This window comes from Lemur catta, chromosome 11, assembly GCF_020740605.2.
Source record: "Lemur catta isolate mLemCat1 chromosome 11, mLemCat1.pri, whole genome shotgun sequence".
Lineage (NCBI taxonomy): Eukaryota > Metazoa > Chordata > Mammalia > Primates > Lemuridae > Lemur > Lemur catta.
The window spans coordinates 71591489-71614375 of NC_059138.1; the positions used below are offsets into that span (position 1 = coordinate 71591489).

At 40.5% G+C, this 22887-nt stretch overlaps 1 long non-coding RNA gene across 1 annotated transcript; it reads left to right on the plus strand.

The window, feature by feature from the left end:
- Nucleotides 1-15791: 15791 nt before the first annotated feature.
- On the plus strand, nt 15792-18157 carry LOC123647292. The gene is made up of 3 exons (XR_006738191.1): nt 15792-15927; nt 17299-17498; nt 18100-18157. It is a non-coding gene; the product is annotated as an uncharacterized LOC123647292 (long non-coding RNA).
- Nucleotides 18158-22887: the final 4730 nt, after the last annotated feature.

Here is a 22887-nt window from a genome sequence, read left to right on the forward strand (position 1 = left end):
GCTAAGTTTGAGATACCTGCTCATGACCAAGTGGAAATGTCAAACAGGCAGCCAGATGTGGAGGCTGGAGTGGAGGACACATCAGGGATGAGCTGATAATTTGGGAGCCACAGTGCATAAAGTATAGAAAGTCCCAGGCTGGAGGAGGTCACTTAGGGCATGCACATGCCTAGAGTCAATGTCCAGTGCCTAACCCGGGAGCACTCCACTATGAGAGAACTTGAAGGTGAGGAGAATTCCCGCAACACTACAAAGGGGAGGCCCAGGAGGTCAGAGGTAATCAGGAGACTGCAACCAGGAGAGGATAGGGTTTCCGCAGAAAGGAAGGAAGGTGTGATCAGCCATGGCAATTGCAATGAACTTGGATGAGGACTGTGATCAACTGAACATTGGATCTGGCAACATGTGTTTTTCAAAGGACATACAAGTCTGACTGGAAAGAAAATAGGAGGAGAGGAAGTGGAGGCAGTGAGGAGAGTCAGCTCTTGAACTCTTCTGTGAATGGAAGTGTTAGGCAGACAGCTAGGGACCTCTGGCCCCTCCTGGGGACAAGGTGGGTGATTGCCACACCTGGAAGAGGAGGGAACACCCTGTGAATCTGCCCATCAGCGCATCAACTGTAAAAGAATGCAAAGGACTCTCTAGCCCCTGGGCCAAGTGGCATAGGTATAATAGAGTCTGGAAGGTGACTTAGGACAACCTAAGGCTAATTATCATGTCATTAGCATAAATCTACATTGTGGTTCACTCCCCAAAATAGGCTTTCAGAGAGGCTCATGGGAGATCCACATGCACAATAAGACTCGGGTCATATATTTCCCAACTGTCCATCAAAGTGGTTCCATGATGACATCTGAACCACAGGGGAGTTCCTATTCACACATTATAAAACAAGACCCAGACCATAATCAAGGTTTCTTTTGCTATGACAAGGGGTTCTGTAGTGATCTGTGGCATATATGTCTTACTCTGGAAACCTACATCTTGCCCTTGCTCTATAATCCTATCTTACTCCCCCTCAATAAATTTCACCATGCACTTGCCTTACATTGTTGTGTCTGGTCATTCTTTGGCCAAGAACACACCAAGAACTGAGAACACAGAACAAGATTGCCAAACCTGACAGAAGCAGAGAAATCGGGCGGAAGCTGGAGGTGACGGGGGATCAAGCAAGGAATTTTTTGCAAATGGGAGATGTTGCAGCATGTTTGTTTGCTGATGGGAATAATTCAGTAGAATAGAAAAAGTGATGATGTAAGAAAGTCGAAACAAATCCCAGGGCAAATAATACCATGTGTCAAAGCTCTTGGACCCCAGGGTGTGAGCTCTCCACTCTTCCCCATCTGCTTCACTCACACCTGGAGTGCACAGAATTATTATCAAGGGTCCAAGATCTAGAGCAGGTAGGTGGCCACCATAGGCAATGCATGTACTCAAATGTCCAAATTTCTCTTGTAAATTATTACTTTATTATATCACGACATTTAGCAACAGGATTTTAGATTTCATTCTTGTTTATATTCTTCAATCTGTCCCTTTAAAAGCTCTGATTTGGGCAGTGCAAAGGCAATATATGTAACCTAATAATATTCTGGAAAAAAAAATCTAAAACAGAAGGAAAAGGACCATGTTGGACCAGGGTTGGGGGAATAACTCAGGTTTCAATAGCGACACCTAGTGGCAGTGAATTGCACTAGCTGAAAAGAATTGCATGCCTGACTGAGCCAATTTTCCATTTTCTTCTCCCCTCAGGTGACAGTATCCGGGACTGACCGCCTTGTACTGAATAAACATCCCTAATGGTTCCTGGAGTCATCTGAGGAGAGAGGTCCCTAGAGAGAGGAGAAAACCACTTTCCTGGTGGGCTGGATGGGGACCCAGAGTCAAAATTTGAATAATAAGGATGAACTGTTTATTCAACTTCAAATTTGCTCTTCTGATAATTTGGAAGGTTGGGTTCTCCCTGACCTGAATTTTCCGAGGAGCAACTTGTGTTGTTATAACAATTCTTTAGCTATGTAAATTCAGACAAGGATCAGAACAGACTGTGGCCACTAGAGAATCTCACCTTATGGCTTTGAACAATATAGAAAGGGCAGTAGTAGATGTTTGGTTCCAATGATTAGAGTTGGCTTTTAATTTATAGCTTCTCCCAAGGCCCATAAAGAAGCACCACAGTCAATTTTAAAGGCACCTTTAAATTTCATCTTTTCTGACAATAGCTTGATGCTACCAAAGGTCCTCAAAAATCTACAATTCCCCAGATGCAATGACTCATACAATCCCATTAGTGTCAGGGATACATTATATTCTCAGTGTTATTTTAAAAAATGAAAAGAATAAACTGCACAAATAGATGAAAACATCCAAACTAGCAAAGGGGGAAACTCACACAGCTGAAAAAATGTTTCTGCCCTGAAGTATTAAGCAAAATAATATCATAAAAAGTTCTTATACATTTGGGAATATTGTAGGAATTAGACGATAAATAAAATTCATTGGTTGCACTTGCAAATCAATTTCCCTGTTGGATTCTGATACAAATAAAACATGAAGCAAAGTGCCAGTAACTCTCTAGATTTGCCATAGTTTGTATTTTCAAGTTCTTTGTGAAAATAGAATTCTTTCCATTGTCTGGGCTCTACAGGAGACCCCTCTGTGGATTATTGGATTATGATTATATGGAAGGATTTTTATAACTCTGTAAATTGTAGATTACTGATAGCCACTGCAAAATAATTCTTATCTATAGACGTGTAAATCATGTCTTGTCTAGTAGAGGTTCAACTGACTTCTTTGTTCCACAGAGGAAGAGGCCAGTTTTACTTCCATTTGCACTCTAATTTCAATATTCCTTATCTGTAAATGTTTGTTTTTCAACTTCTCCCTTAAACTGGTTGTAAGACCCTTACAGTTTCCTCCTTAGTAATTTCTCTAATATAAATTTTCATTTTTACAACTGTGTTTATTTCATGATTCTATCCTATTTTGAAAATTATCTTTAGAAAGTGGTCATTTTTGAAATTATCAAAATAATTATTTTGAAAATGATCTTTTTGAAAATTTTCATTGTTTTCATCTTTTTTTTTAAGTTCTTACCTACTACTTCTATTTTATGTTGCCTTATTATATTTTATATAGCTTTTAAGTTGCCTTAAACGTTCCAAAATAAATTCAGGTATAAATGAATAAGTAATAAGTACTTAATAATGAAAATGTCCAGGTGATCTCTAAGGTTCTTTCTTACACTGATATTCTATAACGTTCTATTCATCTGGGAATAGGAAGGGCAGAAGTAAAGCTTCTTGTCTCATATACTTTTTAAAAAATTATAGTAAAATATACATAAGATAAAATTTACCATTTTAATCCTTTTTAAGGTATATACTTTTTAAAAAGGTATAATATGAAAGTTCTCTGAGAAAACACAATTGACCCAGGAAAAAGCCATGTCTTAGCCATGTCCCAAGTTTGGAATTTGATCTGTTTGGACTTTTATTTGTCATTGGATTCTCCATCAGCTAGCCTATCTTCACAGTTTGGAACAAAGTGCATTAATAACATGCTCCACTTGGATATAGAGAGCATGGATTACCCCGCTTCCTACTGTCACTGTTTGAAACCATATATCCTTGATTCAAATAAATTTTTGAAAAGGAAACTCAGTAATGAAATTCCTTGTAATTCCCACACCACCTGTGATGATTGTTCAGCAGGGAAGAAAAACAAAGTAATCAAGTTAATACAGGAGACTAGTGATATATGCTGACTTTGATAGTCTTTGATTTCGGAATTTGGGGGAAAAAAACTGGGGGGGAGGAGACTAGTGTCGAATTGGCCAGGGTTTTTCATCATCTGCATAACTCAACACAGAAAAAAGTCTGAGCAGTTTTATAAGAGATCTTAGAGAGGTTGCTTTCTTTTGCAATAGAAAGGAATGAAAAGAATTCTTCCTTTTTATTTACTTACATTTAAATGGCTCATGTGATAAACACAAAGCTGCCCTTGTCTGGAGGTAGCCAGGCTGAGGAGCTCAGCCACCTTGGGCCCTGACCTCCCTTGGAGGATAGAGGGCGTCAATTTGTCAACACACCTGTAACCATTCACAGCAGGTGAGTGAGGAAACTCTATCTTGGCTGTGCGCTGTGATTGATGAGAGTATAGCCTTTTAGAGTGTCTAGATTTATGGCATGCTATTTTCTTCCTCTCTTCCTGTTCAACCGGGAAGCCAATGCCACATATTTTTGATCTTTCATACGACAGTACCCTTTTTCATGCTACCAATTTTTGCATTATTAGAGTGAGTTCAACTAGTATAATAAACAAAACCAAGACGTAACAGCTCAAATAAAATACAAGTTTCTTTCTCTATCAGTGCGGCAGGGTATTCCAGGATGGTGGTGCTCTCCTCCACGTGGTGACTCGAGGACTCAGGTTCTTCCATTTGCCGGCCCCACCACCAGGTCCCAGTCAACAACTCAACTCTCTAAACTGTCTTCTGCACGGCACCAGCATTATCTTCTTAAAACATACTTTGATCATGACTCTTGCTCCTGAACTATACAGAATATTTAGCAGAGATTTCAGATAATATGAAGGCTACATAATCATGTACAGAAATGTTTATGATAAGAGAATAAGATTATGAGTGCTTTTTTCTTCAAAATGATTTTTCCCTTAATCAAATCATAAAAAAAGAAAAATCAAAATTAGCAACAAAAGAAAGTAAGATTGTAGGAATACAATTGAAACATATTTTCAACTTAAGTTCTTCAAAAGTTGTCTTCTTTACCCTGTAAGAGATTATATACCAAAGGACGAATTTAAAAATCAGAATTACCGTGCACTTTCCTTATGCTTTGTGTCATAATTGGTGCTATGACACATATAGAAGACAGGGTCCATCCCTCTGTGTGTGGGACTTGTAAGTGTTCAGATTGTTGAACAACAGATTTCCATAGGTGACAGGTGATGAGTAGCCTGAGCTGAGAGGGTGTCTTTTTTTTTTTAAGAGATGGGTCTTGCTATGTTGCTCAGGCTGGTCTCAAACTCCTAGCCTCAAGTGATCCTCCCACCTTGGCCTCCCAAAGTGCTGGGATTACAGGTGTGAGCCACCATACCCGGTCTGAGAGGGTGCGTTAGTCTGAATTTCCCCCAAAAGTAGAGCCTGAGGCAAAGGCTTGCAGGAAAATGGTTTCTCTTTGGAAGTGATTCCAAATGGGAGAGGGAGGGACTGTAGAGAGCAAAGCATGTTATCAAGATGACCACCACTTTGGGAACTGAGGCCAGGGCATCCTGCTGGGGACCTCGGGGGAGCTCTGTGACATGTGTCTCAGAATCATCTGCTCTAAAGCTGGAAGAGGACTGCATTTATGCACCGCCCTCTCATTCTCTTTGGGGAAAGGTTGCTTCCTAAACTGTTAACTCCCTGGTCCTTCCAGGTCTGCCCAAGTGTCCAAACGGCAGAATGGTCACCCCAGGTGGTATCAGAGAGCCTGGGGCAGAAAGCAAGAGATACAAGGTCACACCTGCATGGTTTGCTGGAGCAGTGGCTAGAATGCAGCGATGAGACAAGAAGGTACGAGTGAGGCCTGGAGGTATATGACACGGGAGCTGGGAGAGGAGACACTACAGGTCCTTTGCTCATAGCATCTCTTCTGCTCTGTGACAGCAGCTTCTCTTCCACCTTCCAAATGGAATAGTTCTCATTTCTTGGAGGGTCTCCCTCCATTACTGTCTTTTCCCTCCCCAAGACCTTTTATCTCTGGTGTTCTGGAAGTTAAAATCTGGCCCTATAACTTTCTCTCCAAAAAGAGAATCTTTTTCTAGTACCTGGGTGGACAAGTTTTTTGAATTTTATATCTGCCTTATCATGGACTTGAGGCAAGAAAATGACCCCTGGGGAGCAAATGAGGAGGAAGAGAGAAAAGGAATGTAATATACAGCTGAGCATCCATGAAGCAGACAGTAGGGAGCCAATGAAAACTCCTGCATAGGGAACGAGTGGTTAGCTGTGTGACCCCCTGAACAAGTCATTTTGCCTCCCTGGACCTTCAGCTTCTCTCTCTAAAGTGAGTGGGTTGAACTATCTAATCTATAGACTGTCCTGGGCCTACAACTCTGTTTGCTGCAGAGGAAGGAGGTGACGAAGGAAGGGGAGCAGCGTGCAGGAGGGATGATGTGTGGACAGCCCAGTGTCAGGAGGGCCAGATGAAGATTGTCCTGGGAGGTCGGGCTCCATGGGATGAGTGATTGAGAGACTACTAGAAGCAGAGTCCCGTTGGACCCAGAGCCAGAAGATCCTGGTCCTCATCCTGGCTCATTAGCCACAGATGAGTTGGGGAGCTTTCCTCAAACAAAGGGAAAACAAAGAACATTGTCATTTGTGGAATCTGGGAGGGAAAATAACAAGTGGACAGGTCAGGAGAATCAGGACCTACGGAGAGAAGTAGGTCAGGCATGCCAAGTGTGAAGGAGCAGAGGGACTGGAGCTTGGATTGGGTGAGAGGAAATAATCATTTAGGAGATTTAGAGGTTGTTCATTCATCACAACATTATGAGCTTTTCCTGCTTATGAAGCATCAGTTAGATGGGTCACTTAAGTTGGCAGATGTGAAGGGTTTGGGCATGACAGAGGAAGAGGCAAAAGAAGGAATTTTAGGGACCGCCCAAGGCTAAGGATTGGGATGAGAAGATGGGGGAACTTTGGAGCAATTAGAGAAGCAGGGATAAGAAAAGAGAAGCCAACAGAGATGTTTAAAAAAGGATACCCACAGTGCCAAAGCCACAGAGACTTTCAACGGGGCACAAAAAATTTGATTTGAGGGAGCAGTTTTAGGAGGTGCCATTGTGAAGGCAGCCTTATACCCCCTCTGCTAAGTCTTTCACAATATTCTATGTTGTGAAAATGAAACATTTTATAAGAGGCTATAGCACAGAGTATCTTTTATGTTTCCTGGATTAAAGATTTTCAGATCAAGGAGGAGAAATCTATGGCTAATAGAGGCAGATCTTACAAAATGAGACTATCAACCAAAATTTCTCTCCACACAAAAATTACTAATGAAATAAATCTTACTTGTCAAGAGCCAACGATAATAACATTTTCGTTGCTGTTATTTTTTCAGTCATAATTTTTCCTTAGAGGTGAGCACAGCTGTGGCAAATAAAATTAACTAAGTGGAAAACTGAAACTGCTGTATAACCCTGAGACTCTATTTTATGATCTGCTGAAATGGGAGAAGCTTCCTCTTTCTGGGACAGACCTTTCATCATTGTTGTCATCCTTGTCATTATTATTTATGAAATGAGACTGAAGTTACAGGATACCCTGAGACAGAGACTGACCAAAAGGAGGCTATGATCCCTTTCTTCTAGACAAAATGCAGAGCCAAATATTACCCCGACGTCATCAGCTCTGCTCCTGCTCTCTGCCGGAAAGAGCCAGTTGTAATTACCCAAATAGCCCAGAGCACCAGAACCTGGGCATATGGGTGTGACGAGGGGGTGGGACTGTCCCCACTCCAGGCCAAGCTGAGCCTCTGTCAATGTGAATGTTTGTTCCAAAAAGGGGAAGTGTTTTGTTCCCTTTAAATGATTTCTTCAGGGCAGAAAATGTGAGCAAAAAAGAATCATCCAGTCATAGCTCTCAGAAACAATGATGAGTAACATTTTCTTCTTTAATAGAAATATTAAAAAATAAGCAGCATGATATTTTTACAGATAAATTCTTCATAGGAAAATTGCAAATATCACAAGTCTTCTCCTCTGTGTAACAATCCCACAGTCTGTTTTCTGGGAAGGTACACACAGATATTGGCAATACTTACCTGGAGAAAATTAGATTGTGCTGAAGAAACTTATCTTACCGATAATATAATCTATATTATATGTGTATTACATGATAGTTCATATTAATATATTGAATTATAATTATATTTATTACATTTATACATTATTCATTATTATATTTATGTTCTTTACATTCAACATAAATATGCATTTTCTGTTTATGTTATATACATAATTATATTAATATAATCAGGACCTATAGTTGGTCAGCTGATCAAAATTTAGTTAAAGGGGAGAATCATTAAAATCGATACATACATATCTTCAAAATTTTATTTTATCGTGTAACACATAAATGTACATTTACTTTGCCAACAGTTTGATGCAGAGCCAGAGCTTTTCCTTGACTGTCGTCTGTTGCCTTGTGTACTGTAATCTGTCTACCAAATATCACTTTCATAAGGCATCATTTGTGATTTCTAGTTTTCTTTCTTGAAGTAGAAGCCAGGACTTAAAAATACCTTTAAAACCATCAGAACACAGAAAGCTTATAAATTTTTCCTGCTCATTCCAAAATTTTAGAGTCAATTTGACCATTCCTAATATATTTTTATTGCTGTAAGAGGAAAATTCTCTTCCAAATTTTTAAAAGTTTTTAAATTTTTAAATGGAAAAGTTTACACACTAAGACACTATATAGATTATCATCCATTTGGTGAAAGAAAAATTCATGTAGCCTAAATAAAAAGTAGCATTTCAAGGGAATGTTACATAGTCATTAAGAATTTTTACAATTATAGATAATATCTTAGAAAGTGCTTATTATAAAATCAGTGAAAAATAGGACAGAAAATTATACATGTAGCATGATAAAATTATTTTTAAAACACTATATATTGAAAAATAATATAAGGAAATTCAATTAAATATTAATGGGCATTGTGTTTGCTAGAAATTAAAGTGATGTTTTTCTTCCATGTACTTTATTTTCCTGCTTCCTTTGTGATAAAAATAGTATTATTTTTAAAAATAACACTTTGTTTAGCATTTTTTATTTTTTCAATGTCTTTCACAAGTTGCATATCATATTTAGAAACACAGCAATCCTGTGTTGTAAGTAGGGCAAGAAATATTAGTCCCAATATACAGAAAAGGAAACTGAGGGTCAATAGTTTGTCCAAGGTTACATAAAGTGTCTCTGCATAATTGACCCATGAAGAGTAGATAATGTTTTTAAATGCCCATGAAACTTCATATCAAATTAAAACTATGTCCATGAAGTCATTTGGATTATCATCTTATCATCAAACGAGAAATGAAATGATCTTATTAGTCACCACTAATTTCAGCGGTAAGACTTTCATGAACAGAGAGCAACCTCTAGACAAGTGCTTCAACATGTTTGAGCTCCCATATGTCTTATCTCACTTAATTTTCACAGTTTTATAAAATGAATATAATTAGTCCCATTTAATAGATAAGAAAGCAGAGGTTTAGCCAGGTTAAGCAATTGCCCAAGGTCATACAACTAATAAGCAGCAGCTGGGCTTGGACACTAGGTCTTTTGCTCCAAGCTCAGAGGTTGTTATTCTGTTACACCATTGCTGCCCCTCACAGCCACACAGCCTCTCCTCTCTTCTTCGGTTCCACACGGCACTAGCACATGGTTATCCATTAGCCAGGCACAGTGCTCTCAGCCAAGGACACTTCCCCATATCGCTGTGGTAGATCATTGCCTACCAAGGTTCCGGTGATGGGGAAGCAGAGCAGAAGCCAATCAGCATTTCCCGCTGACTCTTCAGGCCCAGGGCTTGGAGACCTGAGTCAGCGGCTCCAAGAACCACTACAGCCTTTCTTGTGCTACCAGGCGTCTGAGAGACCCTACCCATTACCTCTTCATCATCCACCACCTTCTTTGCTCGGAGTCTCACTTATAGTGCCTGCCAAGACTTAAAACACTTTTTAAAACTACGTTTTAATTATAAAAATGTAATTACTAAGTGGTAATTAAAAATAAATAATAATCACTATAATTAAGTAAAAAATGTTAAAGTCTAATTTAGTTGTAAAATGCAATATTTGCTCATAAGTGAAACAACTGTAATATATATTATATATACACACATATGGTATATGAGAACAAATATATATTTTTTTATTTGTGCAAATTTATGGGATACGTGAGAAATTTTGTCACATGTGTATAGTGCATAGTGATCAAGTCAGGGTATTCAGGGTGTCCATCACCCAAGCACAATACATTTTTGTTAAGTATAGTCATCCTACTCTGCTATCAAACACTGCATTTATTTCTCCTGTTTGTACTCTTTAACCCACTTCTCTTTATTCTCCCCCCTTCCCAGTCTCTGTTATCAATTTTTCCTCTGTTTACCTTCATGTGTTTAAATTTTTTAGCTCCCACATATAAGTGAGAATATACAACATTTCTCTTTTTATGCCTGGCTTATTTCACAACCTCCAGTTCCATCGATGTTGCTGCAAATGACAGGATTTCATTCTTCTTTATGGCTGAATAGTTATTCCATTGTGTATATAAAGCACATTTTCTTCATCCACTTATCCATTGATGGACACTTCAGTTGATTCCATATCTTTGCTATTATGAATAGTGCTGCAATAAACAAAGTACAGGTATCCCTGTGCTATATTGATTTCTTTTCCTTTGGGTAGATATCCAAGAAAGGGATAGATGGATTGAGTGGTAATTCTATTTTTAGTTTTTTGAGATATCTCCATACTGTAAAAACAAATATTAATCATAGAAGCAAAGAGTAGAATGCTGGTCACCAGAGCCTGGGTGGGAGTTGGGGGTTTAGATGTTGGCCAAAGTATAAAAAATTACAATTGAATAGGAAAACTAAGTTCAAGTGATCTATTGTACAACATGAAACTATTAATATATACTATATAGTTATATTTATATAATAACAATATGTTGTATTCTTGAAAATTGCTGAGAGTAGATTTTGTGTTTTCACCACAAAAATGATAAGTATGTGAGATAATGCATATGTCAATGAGCTTGATTTAGCCATTCCACAATGTATACATATTTCAAAACATGTAGTACACTATAAATATATACTATTTTTATTTCTCAACTAAAATAAATTAATTAATTAGGCCAAGAATGGTGCCTCATGACTATGGTTCCAGCACTTTGGGAGGCTGAGGCAGGAGGATCACTTGAGGCCAGGAGTTCAAGACCAGCCTGGGCAACATTGTGAGACCCCGCCTCTACATAAAAATTTTAAAACATTAGCTGGGCCTGGTAGGGTATGCCTATAGTACTAGCTACTTAGGAAGCTGAGGCAGGAGGATTGCTTGAGTCTGGCAGGAGTACAAGGCTGTAGTGAGCTGTGATCAGGCTACTGCACTCCAGCCAGGGAGACAGAGTAAAACCCTATCTCTTAAAAATTAAAAAAAATTTTTAAAAATTAATGATCAATTTTTTAAAACAATATTCACTGTAGAAAAAAGTATTTGCTCTTAAGTGAAATAACCCAAATATACATATAAACAAATATTAATCTTCCAAAACTTCTTTCCATTCTTCACACCTAAGGTAAACAAAGTTAATAGTTGATATATAAATTTATGCATATATGCAAATATGTGTAGACTATTTTATAGTTTGATACCTACAAATACAGAATCATAGCATATATATTACTCAGCAATTTGCGTTCTTGATTTCTTTTTCGTATTGTTCACTGTTGGCATATATAAATGCTACTGATTTTTGTATGTTGATTTTGTATCCTACACCACAACTTTACTGAATTCATTTACCAGTTCTAATAGTTTTTTTGTGGAGTCTTGAGGTTTTTCTAAGTATAAGATCAGGTCATGTGCAAACAGGCTACTTTGACTTCTTCCTTTCCAATTTGGATACCTCTTATTTCTTTCTCTTGCCTAATTGCTCTGGCCAGAACTTCTAGTATTATGTTGAATAAAATTGGTGAAACTGGGCATCCTTGTCTATTCCAGTCTTTAGAGAAAAGGCATTCAATTTTTCCTCATTCAGTATGATGTTAGCTGTGAGTTTGTCATATATGGTCTTTATTATTTTGAGGTATGTTTCCTTCTATACCTATTTTGATGAGGGTTTTTATCATAAAGGGATGTTGAATTTTGTCACTTTTTGGGAATCTATTGAAATAATCATATGATTTTTGTTCTTGATTCTGTTAATGTGATGCATCACCTTTATTGATTTGTGTATGTTTAATTGTCCTTGCATCCCTGGGATGAATCCTACTTGATCGTGGTGAATGCTCTTTTTAATGTGTTGCTGAATTCAGTTTGCTAGTATTTTGTTGAGGATGTTTGCATCTATGTTTATCAGTGATCGTGGCTTGTAGTTTTCTTTTTTTGTTATGTCCTTGTCTGGTTTTGGTATCTGGATAATGCTGGCCTCATAGAAAGAGTTTGGAAGTATTTCCTCCTCTTGGATTTTTTGAAGCATTTGAGTGGGACTGGTATTAGTTCTTCCTTAGATGTTTGGTAGAATTCAGCTGTGAATCTATCAGGCCCTGGGCTTTTCTTTGGTACAAGACTTATTACAGCTTCATTCTCATTAGTCACTACTTGCTATTGGTTTGTTAAGGTTTTCTATTTCTTCGTGGTTTCATCTTTTTAGGTTGTATGTGTCCAGGAATGTATCCATTTCTTCAGGTTTTCCAATTTGTTAATGTATAGTTGTTCACACTGGCTTCTAATGATTCTTTTGTATTTCTGAGGTCTCAATTGTTATGTCTCCCTTTTTGTTTCTGATTTTATTTACTTGGGTCTAGTCTCTTTTTTTCTTAGTCTAAGCAGAATACACACTCTTTTCAAGTGCACATGAAACATTCACCAAGATAAACCATTTTCTGGGCCATAAAAAAATCTTAACATATTTAAAAGAATTGAAATCATACAAAGTATGTTCTCTGACCATCAGGAAATTAAATTAGAAATCAATAACAGAAAAATATCTGGAAGTTCCAAATATTTGTAAGTTAATATTTAATAAATATTGCCTAAATATTTTCCCAAAGCTTTTAGCAAAACATATTCCCAAGTATAAGTGTGCTTATTTCCTCCAGACAACTTCTTTCTTCAAAAGTGATTTGGAGGACAAATGAGATTCATGAATAATCTTTTTGGTACCAATGCCTTAGAAGGGAAAGTTTATATAATAGAAATAGCATGAGATTTGGGGCTAACTAGTTGTGTGACATTAAGGGAAACACTCCACCTCTCTAAGTTTCACTTCCCCATAGCACAGATTCACTGGTAAAGCCTCTGAAGTCTGACTATCTGGTTTCCGATTCTGTTGTCATCATTTACTAATACATGATCTTGGCAAGTACACCTCCCTGTGCTGCAGTTTTATTACCTATATAGCAGTAGTAATAGCAATACAGGTCACCGTATGTCCTGGTTTCCTGGGACAGTCCTGGCTTATGCTTGTTTTTCCACTATGATTATTAATAGTGTCCTGGTTTGGGTGATAAATCATATGCTTAGTCTAATAACATTATTTATGCATTATAGGGTTGTTGAGAAGATTACATTAGTTGTTATGTATAAAGCATTTTAGGATGGTGCCAGGAAGCCAGGCTCAATCAATATCTGAGTGCCTTCCACAGTCTAGGCACTTTCCTTGGTGCTAAGATATGGTGGTGAACAGGGCAGATTCCACACTCAGAGAGTCTGGGGTAGGCAGAGTGGTTAAGTTCACAGGCTCTGATGCTAGACTACCTGAGTGTGCATCCTGGTCTACTCTCTATTAGCTATGTGATCTTGAGCAAGTAATTTTACTTCACATCTGTAGTATGGGCTATTATGAAGATTGAATGAATTAATATTCACAAAGCACTTAGACCAATAACTGGGATCTAGTAAGTGGTACATATATAATTGTTAAATAAAATAAATAGAACTTATATTTTAAATGCTAGGAAGATTAAATGCATTAGTATAGTCATGTGCCACATAATTATTGTTTTGATCAATGATGGACCACATATCCAATGGTGGTCCCATAAGATCATAAAACTGTATTTTTACTGTACCTTTTCTATGTTTAGATACACAAATACCATTGTGTTACCACTGCCTACAGTATTCAGTGCAGCAACACGCGGCACAGGTTTTAGCCTAGGAACAATAGGCTACACCATATAGTCCAGGTGTGTAGTAGGCTGTACCATCTACACTCTAATGTTCGCACCACAATGGAATCTCCTAATGACACATTCCCAGACTGTATCCCTGTCATTAAGCAACACATGACTGTATATGCAAAGTTTACATGTACTTATACTAGAGATTTACCTTTTTTAAACTAAAGTTGTCTATTCTGGTGGTTTTTCCAAAATAAAGGAAGATGTCCCCAAAGGTGAATTGATAGCTCTTTCACTTCTAGACACAGAAGACTACCAGGAACTTTTAGAGGACATTTTTTTCCTAGCTCAAAACAAACACACAAAACCACAGTCCTATCATGGTCTCACACCAACTACAGGAAATAGATAATATTAATATCATTCTTGTAAGGAAACTCAGGCTCAAAGACTCACCAAAGTCACAGAGCTTTGTGACTTTTTGACCAACTCTTTAGCAAAAGTGTTAAGGTAAATCTTGTATATGCACGTGTTTGTTAAAGGACAGCTAGCAAGCTTCATTTGCTGGATCAGGCCAGAACAAGTACACATAACATATTATCAAAGCAAATGCAAAGAAGCCAGATTGCTCCACTATTACAGATAGAAAAGCTATAATAGTGAAACTGTTACCAAAATTCGGTACTTGTCCCCATGGCCAAGTGAAGAACAAGGACAAGCAATATAAGGAGAAGGAAAGAGAAGTTTATTAACTTGCCTGCAAATGAGAAAGGCAGGCTCTCATCTTAAAGTACCACTGTCCTACCTATAAGCAGAAATACAGTGGTTTTTTTTTTTTTTTTGAGACAGAGTCTCACTGTGTTGCCCAGGCTAGAGTGTTGTGGCATCAGCCTAGCTCACAGCAACCTCAAACTCCTGGGCTCAAGCAATCCTTCTGCCTCAGCTTCCTGAGTTGCTGGGATTACAGGCATGTGCCACCATGCCCAGCTAATTTTTTCTATATATTTTTAGTTGTTCAGCTAATTTCTTTCTATTTTTAGTAGAGACGGGGTCTCGCTCTTGCTCAGGCTGGTCTTGAACTCCTGAGCTCAAACGATCCACCCACCTCGGCCTCCCAGAGTGCTATGATTACAGGCGTGAGCCACCATGCCCAGCCAATACAGTGCTTTTAAAGGGAGTTTTCAGCTTCAGGCTATTGCTGTTTAACTATAGCATCTCCAGTGAAGACAATGTAGTGACCTCTGTCTGGAAAATTCTGTTGAGCCATCTCTGGTGCTATAAAGAACAAAGGACTCTCCCCTGGACAAAATCTGCAGCAGGTCCCATGATTTCTTTGTTCCACCGCAGCCCCAGATGATGGGAATGCATGCTGGCCCGAGCACCTTGGCAAGGTCCTGCAAGCTCCCTGCTGGAGTTTATGCACTGTGGGGCTGATGGAAGGTTCCAGGAGAAGGGTCATGGCAGGTAGGATGGTAAGTGGGCACCAGGAGGCTCCGGCCGGAGCTGTTTACCAGCCGGTACAGAAGGATATAAGTATTTTGATGACCGGCTCAGCCATGGTGTGGACTGGCTCAGTATCAGCTTTACTCTTAGGGAATAAAAAATCCTCTGGTCATGTCTGGGGCCAGAGAGTATGTATAGAAAATTGCAGAGATAGAAGGAGAAGAGCCCCTGAAGCTGCTGAGTACTATGATACCACATTCAGCCCTTATCTTTCACGAGATGGGATAACACATCCTCCCAAGTGTGCTACTTGCAGCCTAACTACATCTGACTTAGTGTTTAAGGATCCTCCTTCCCCACCCGCCCCCAGGCTCTGATGGATTTCACCCATCGCTGTTACCAACATCCATAAGCACACTGCTTTCTTTTCTCATTGTCAAGGGGCTCCAAACATTTCCAACGGCAAGATGTATGTGTGTCTAATTCAGCCTCTGGAGACTGAAACTTGACTACAACAGCAACCTTCATATGCCGTAATATATGCACATTGATGCACTTGGTAAGGCTTCCCTTCACCCCAGCCTCTTGGAATGTACGAGATATGCCTGTTAAATATCATAATCCTTTTTACGCTGAGTGCCTTTTCCCCCGGAGCCTTGCAAGTGTTCTCCACATAATGGCCTATTTTTAAGAGTCCCCTTGAGACTGGAAATGGCACTCGGGCCTTAAATCTAAGGACAGCATCAGAGCCCGTCCGCATGTCAGACATTTCTAATGTGATCAGAAAGGAGGCCTGAAAAAGGCACTCCTCTTACCCTTGGTTTCTCCTGTGCCCGAGGCAAGTCCTGATTTAGAAGATGCCCCTCTGACTCAAGTGTCAGGTGCAACTGCTGCCAACGTGTCTGACTGCGAGCTGACGCTTAACATCCCTGAAGTAGGCACAGGACTTTGACCCCTCCCCCAGGCTTCCCTGGATACATGTGTGGTGTTTCACAGGGTCACAAGGAGAAGAATAAAGAACGAAGACTGGAAATCTTAGAATTATGAAAAATAGGAAGAATCATATATGTTTTTCTCTTTAAAGATTAACTATTTTAAATGTGTAATTTTTAAGGCTGTGTTAATCCTGCGGTGACAGTCCTCACAAGGCAAACTTCCTTTCCTTTCTTAATTCTGTTCCCGGACTTCTTTCCCTCTATTAGCTAAAGCCAGAGGCGAAGTTCCATTGAGTATTCCGTGCACTGCTAGAAATCCCATGATGCACGCGGTGGGTGGTGCCGAAGTAATTGCTAATCTGGTGATGGGTGTTACTTTTGCTACTGGGTTGTGAATTTCTAGCTCTTGAGATGTCAGGCAAAAGCACTGGTGAGAGAAGAGAGAGGATAAAAGGACAGAGAATCTGAGATTTCTTTTTCTCTGGAAGCCTTTTCTGTCTTCGTGCCACAGGGAACAGCTGAACCATCAAAAACCCATTTATAATTAGTGTTAGTGAAACCGGGAGCTTTGGCGAATATTGGTCCGGAACAAAGGCAAGAGTGGTAAATCTTGATAAATTTTGCAAAAGGGAAGACACAGGATTTTCAAAAGCTGACATACAGCATGTCATATTAGCCACTAAATTCATATGGTTCTACTTAAGGTAATTTTTAACACAAATGTTACAAGGTAAATTCCTTTTAAAAAGAAACTATGCACACACACACACACACAGGGTAGTGGGGAAGGGTAGGAATGTACTTTTTTTCTGAAAATTACCAGGGCCACAGTATGTCACTGGTTTATATCATGATAGTTAACACCTGATCTGTGAGGGAAATCAGAGTGTGAGGTAATTCAGCATTCTCACCCAACGGGGCCATTAGTCTTGAGCATTTTCTCCAGCTGATGTAGCCGCCAAAGTGAAATGCATCCGTCTCCTATGCTTTGCCAGGGACGGAGAGGGGCAATGCGAGCCTTGGAAGAGCGACGCTGGAGCTGCGCGTGGAGGGGATGCGTCTGAGTGGAAGCCCCATGCGAACTCACGCAGACCACCGTCTGAGCTCTCCACCGGAGCTTTCCTCCCCCAGCTGCAGCGCCGCTAGAGAGGCGACTTGGTTTTCCCTTTTGCAGTGAGACCCAACTGGCCGCAAGGTACTCATTCTGCATTTACCGCTCAAATGCAGGCAAATCAGTCTACTTACCTGCTCTAAAAATGTTGTGATCTAAGACCGCGCTAATAGAAACGTCTGCATAACAAATATGGAAGTTCCTGGGGCTTCGTGGCTTTCAGGTGCAGGGGAATAGAGCATGCTGTACTTAATCAACGTCGCTTATATAGCTCTGTACATTTACAAAATTATTTTTTACCAGCATCACAGTAATTGGGAGGCAGCCTTGTTTGGTCAGAAAAACATAGCTTTGGAGTCAAGCAGAGCTGTATTTTAACTCTGGTGCTGCCACTCAGGAGCTCTGGGGCCTCAGGTGCTGAGTACTTTACCCCTCTAACCTCCCCTCCTCAATGGCAAGTTCAGGTGAAGGTGCCCAGTGGATGGGGTTGCTATGAAGCGTGAGAGACACAGAGAGAGAGGTACTGTATTCAAGTTCTTAGTTGAGTAGCTGGCCCAAGGAACACACTTTGAGAATCACTGAGCTAGAGACCATTATAATCTTATCATATTCAGTCTTCTTAAACAGGACATAAACTTTCCATTTATACTGATGTGTCTTCCTTTTATTTTCTATCTTCTGCCAGGATTTAAAAATTACCTCCTTGGCAAAATCTCCTGTCTTGAATTATTGATGCTTTTTTCCCCCATTATGAGTGGAATTTTTCATCATTATAAATTTTAACCTGGTGTAGAAATGCAATTGAGTTGTGTGGATTTCTCTTACATCCTGCAATTCTGACTAACTTTTTCATTGCCTTCATTTTGTTGTGGTTGTTGCCTTTCCTAAGTGAGATAACAATAGTGGAACAGGTATAAGCAAGTACAATCAGAAAACAACTTGAATCCTTTCCCCCACTGCCTGCAAAACACACGCTATGGGACTTGCTCCTTCCCTCACCCTGGACAAAATCTGCAGTAGGTCCCATGATTTCTTTGTTCCTGCCACAGCCCCAGATGATGGGAACTCATGCTGGCTAGAGTGCTGCTCTCTGCTGGAGTTTCTACACTGTGGGGCTGATGGAAGGTTCCAGGAGAGGGGTCATGGCAGCTTTACTCTTAGGGAATAAAAAATCCTCTGGTCATGTCTAGGGTCAAGTCACTAATTAAAATTTGATCTCTTTTATTACTTAAAATGCTAATCTTTTTTTTTTTTTTTTTTTTTAAGACAGGGTCTTGCTCTGTCGCTGTGGGTAGAGTGCAGTGGGGTCATCAGGGCTCCCTGTAGCCTCAAACTCCTGGGCTCAAGCGATCCTCCTGCCTCAGCCTCCCCATCCTCCCACCTTGGCCTCCCAGAGTGCTAGGATTACAGATGTGAGCCAACGTGCCCCAGTCCAAAATGCTAATCTTTACTCAAGATTAAAGCCTTTCCTCTACCCCTATTTGAGGAAAGGAGGGAAGATCAGCTTCCTCTCTGCTTCCTAGACTGTCCCTTCTGCTCCTCTTTCCCAGACGCAGGGATGACTCTGGCAACTGCGCAGCAGAAGGGCTGAGGAATGGGGGAGGCAAATGATTAGAGCCAGGAAAGGTGGAACTTCACAGACGCATGTAATCTGGCACGGTGATTCTGCAGACGTAGGTGGCAGGCAGGATCGAATGTTGACACCGCCACCCACTGGGCGCAGGATGCAATGCAGCGCTAGGTCAGACAGCTTTCTCCCCTCAGCCGGCAGTTGAGGTCGTGGAAACATGAATATCAAGGAACTTGTGAACTCTGCTTTGGGTTCAGAGAGGTGGCACGTACCACCTGAGTTGGGAATGCCCCACAATACCTCCTCCCCAGTCCAGCTCTGAGACTTTTTATCCTTGTAGGATTCTAGTTTCTCACTTTAGATCCCTTTTCTCACGGTATTAGAAATCCGGAAAGGAAATTCGGGGGCGTTGTGGCCCAGCTCTCTCATTTTGCAGATGGAAAATCAAAACCCCAAAGAGGTGGCATACGTTGCTCAGGTCCCAAATCAGGGAAATGAGTTGCCCAAGGTTGGGCTGGAGCCAGGAGTTGGGGTGCTCCCCCGAGAGGTAGAGAATTCTAGGCTGAAGGAACCCCATAGTCAAGCGCACAGGGGCACGACCTTGCTGTGTGACCTCGGGCAGATCACTCGTTTTCCTGAGGCCTCCATTTCCTCATCTGTCAATAGGGGATAAATAACGTGGAACTCCTCAGTGCTGTTGTGAAGATTAAACAAGATGTACACATGAAGCAGTTGAGACACTACCTGGCACAGAGTAAACTGGCAATGAGTGTTTCCTGGGATGATGACGATGGCGCGAAGTCATTGAAGCCATTTTTAAGTGCACAACGATGATGATGGTGGTGGTGGTGGTGGTGATGACGATGACCAAGACGTTGGCATTTAATCAATGGCATGCAGCTTAGAGTGGCTGGAACACTGGATCAGGTAGGGAATGGGGACAGGTGCAATCAAGGAGGCAGGTGACAGGACCCCTGCTTTCCCTGCAAGCCTGCCCAGCCTATCCCCAAATTGTGGTCATCCTTTTGGTCTGTTTTCTCCAACCGTCCTGCAGGATCTGCTGAGAGCTGCCGCAGCAGGTCACAGACCCCTGCTGACTGGTCATCTGCCAGCTCATGCTCTCACTTCACATAGGTCTTAACTGCTGCTTAAAAGGCTTTTTACTCATCTCTGGTTAGCTATGTGATCCCCAAAGGTCTGCACCTTCTGACACACCATGCCCCCAATCAACCGCTTCTCTGCAATCAGGGAAACCATCTGATTTTTGTTCCTTCAACTTTCCTCTTTTCCATCTCAAAACTCAAGCAATCTACCCTTTCCTCTACTTCAGAAATACTCTCTCTCTCCTCCCCCATCCTTTTTTCCCTCTCACTTTTCCAGAAGAGGAGATATCTTTTCTCTTCCAAGGAAACGTCTTGACTTGTGTTTCTGACGCCAGCCCTTCCCACCTCCTCTGGCACCTTCTTCCATCTTTCCTGGATGTTGTGTCTTTCAGCCACTCCCTCTCTTTTCCACTTCCCCAGGGTCCTCTATTCTATAATACCTTTCTGAATCTTTCTGTAGGAGATAATCTGAAATTGAAAAAAAAAGATATATGATACATGGAAAGAGAAGTTCACAGTAATGTTTTTTATAACGAAGAACCCAAATACCCAGCAATGGAAGCAAAGTTCAATAAATGGTGATAGATTCATTCATGGATATGTCATATAGCCATTAAAAGTAATGGTGATAATATTTTTTAGAAGAAAGAGAGAGTAGTGTAATGAAACTCCTTGTACCCTTTACTTGGCTTCACCAATTATCAGTCTATGGTAATTGTTTCATCTTGTCCAATCTTGTTTCACCTGCTCCCCACCCCCTACTCCCAGCCCTGCCACTATATTACTCTGACACAAATCTCAGACATCACATAGTTTAATCTGTAAATATTTCATTGTAACACCTGAGAAAATAAAACAAATTTTAATATCATTGAGTATTCAGTCACTGTTCACATTTCCCTAATTGCTTTATAAGTTTTAAGTTAGTTTGTTTGAATTAGGATCCAAATAAAATCCAATGCTGCAATTGGTTGATATATTTCTAAGTCTTCCAACAATAACTTCCCCCTTTCTTTTTTGTTATTGTTGTTCTTACAGTTTTTGGAAGAACTATGTCACTTGTCCTCTAGAGTTTCCCACAGTCTGGATTTTGCTCATTTCTGCCTATGGCGTCATTTCATGTGTTCCTTTGTCTCCTGCATTTCCTGTAAACTGGTGGTTGGAAATGGAGGCTTCACTAGTTTTGGGATCAGTTGCGTAGGCAAGAAGAAGTTGCAGGTGGTGTTCTGTACTCCTGTCAGAAGACAAAGAATGTCAGATGTCTATTCTGTTTTTTCTGGTGTTAGCTGTCATTGATAATCATTGCCCAGATTCATTAATTCACTGAGGATTGGGAAATGGTGACATTCTCTCTTCATACATTAGTTGGAACACTTTTATAAAAAAAAAAAAAGCTTTTTCTTTATCAACTTTTTGGTTGTCAAGGTAACAGTTGATACAGGAAAGGCAGGGCAAATACTTGATCATTTCCCTTTATTTACCGGTTTTCAAAATACTGTGTCAGTTTCCTGGCAAAGGGTTTTGTTTATTTGTCTTACTATCAGTTTGAACTCATGCATTTAAACATATTTAATGTGTTTCAAATCTGTTGTCATTACTGTGGTAGGCAGACTAATGCTCTTTCCTGAAGAAGTCTATGTCCCTATCCCAAGAACCTGTGAGTGTGTTATGTTACAGGTAGAAGAGAAATGAAGGTTGCAGATGGAATTTAGGTTGTTTACCAGCTGACCTTAAAATAGGGAGAGTATCTTGGATTATCCAGGTGGGTCCAATGTAATCACAGGGTCATTGAAAGTAGAAGAGGGAAGCAAAAGAGGAGCTCAGAGCGATGCAACGTGAAGACTCTACCGTTGCTGGCTTTGAAGATGGAGGGGGTTGGCCGTGAGCCAAGGAATGCAGGCAGCATCTAGAAACTGGAAAAGCCAGGAAACAGATTCCTCCTAGAGCCTCCAGAAAGAAACGCAGTCCTGCTGACACTTGATTTGAGCTCAGTAAGACCTGGGTTGGACTTCTAACCCTGCAGTCCCTAACCTCTGGTCTGTAGACTGGTACTGGTCTGTGGCCCATTAGCAACTGGGCTGCAGAGCTCCACTGTGCCCCCACCCCCACCCCAGTCTATGTCTTCCGTAAAACTGGTCCCTGGTGCCAAAGAGGTTGGGAACCGCTGTTCTAACCTACAGAACTGCAACTTTGCATTGTGTTAAGCCACTACATTGTGGTGATTTGTTACAGCAGCAATAGAGAACTAACACAGCTACTAGCCTTATTGATGCTTACATTGATCCATCTTTGGCCAATGTTATCCTTTTCAAGTTGGCTTCCAAGTCTTGAGTTTTCCTGCTACTGGTATGAAAAGGTGTTCCAGGCCCACCTACTGGTAAACTCTTAGCATTTGACTTCTACTCCAGTTTCTCTGTCCTCTTTTGAAGTAATCAGTGATTTTTAAATTGAAAAATCTGGTCCTTGTCCTTTTTGTCTTCTCTGCAGTATTTGATGCTACTCTTACTCCTTTCTTTTCCAAATGACATCTATCTTCCCTATGATGTCACCACAGTATCCTGTTTCATTGTGCTTCTGGATTTTACTTCTTAACCCCCTAAAGCTGTTCTCAGGCCTCATTTCTCCTTTCTCCACACTCTTCCTCAGTAATTCCATCCATGCAATAATCCCTCCGTGGCAATGAGTCCTAAACCTGTATTTTCCTCCCAATCTCTCCTAGGCGCCAATACAGGACCTCATTTCCCACTGCCCGTTGATCGTTGCCACCTGTACTAACAGCCTCCACCTGAAATTCATGGCA